A 1151-nucleotide genomic window follows, 5' to 3' on the forward strand; every position below is an offset into this window, starting at 1 on the left:
TAATGGCTCAATATACCTAAAAGACAAATACTCTTCACCTTGAGTTAAAATTCAAACGTTAACTCTATCTTGCTTATAAAACACACACTAAAGCAGAAGGATAGAAAAGATTAAAATGCTGGGCATGGAGCCTACATTAAAAAAAAAAATTCACAAGAGGACTTGGGTGCCTGGGTGGCTCAGTCGGTTAAGTGTCTGACTCTTGGTTTCGACTGAGGTCATGGTCTCAGGGTCAGGAGATCAAGCCCCGCGTCAGGTTCCACACCCAGCGTGGAGTCGGCTTCACATTCTCTCTCTCCCTCTCCTTCTGCCCCTCCCCCCACCGTGTGCGCGCGTGCTCTTTCTCTCTCTCTCTCTCTCTCTCTAAAAAACAACAACAACAAAAACAGAAAGATTAAAAAGAAAAAGGTGGCAGTGATATACCAACCAAAACACAGAGGTGGCAATATGAATTCTGGAAAAAGATTTCAAGGTAAAAAGGATGAGAGAGAACTTTGTGTTGTGTATATTTACATGTAATATAAACATACATACACTTAGACGTATATGGATAAATATATAATTATATGTCTATTTATATGCATATAAAAGGCAAAAGTTAACGATAAAGGTATGTGTTGGCTATCCCCTGGCCCTGCATTTTAATTAGCAATAATCACGCCTCGGATAAACCTCATTGGCTACGATACTGCCATTGCACAAAGCTTGACCCTGCATTTTAAATATCAAGACCACACCACTGTCGTTAGGTCTCTGCTTCACCTGCTTGGTGGGATATTGTTGTATGGCTTAAGGACGTTTCGCAAATCGTAATCCAGATGAGACTACTTTGTTTAACATTCAAGTACAAGAGAGGTAAAATTCTCAATGATAGTGAACGAAGCCAAAACCTGCATCCAGCAGAAATGACCATCAGTTTTGCCGTATGTCTCCACTCATATGAAGTTCAAAACAGGAATGAACACATATCTGGTGAACTTACAAAAGAAAACCAAGAGAAAGAGTAACAGAAATTTCAGGATAATCATTATCTCTTGCATAGAGAGAAGAGGACGCCGTGGAAGAAAAGCGCAAAGATGCTATAAGCCGTTCCTATAACACGTTATTCTTAAATTGGATCATGGTTGCACATATTTTGTTTTAATCTTACT

At 39.5% G+C, this 1151-nt stretch overlaps 1 pseudogene; it reads right to left on the bottom strand.

Moving 5' to 3' along the window:
• Positions 1–574: 574 nt before the first annotated feature.
• LOC118010133 lies at positions 575–706 on the bottom strand (annotated as a pseudogene).
• Between the last annotated feature and the right edge of the window lie 445 nt (positions 707–1151).

Source organism: Mirounga leonina, unplaced genomic scaffold (assembly GCF_011800145.1).
Source record: "Mirounga leonina isolate KUSES-001 unplaced genomic scaffold, KU_Mleo_1.0 Mir_128, whole genome shotgun sequence".
Classification (NCBI taxonomy): domain Eukaryota; kingdom Metazoa; phylum Chordata; class Mammalia; order Carnivora; family Phocidae; genus Mirounga; species Mirounga leonina.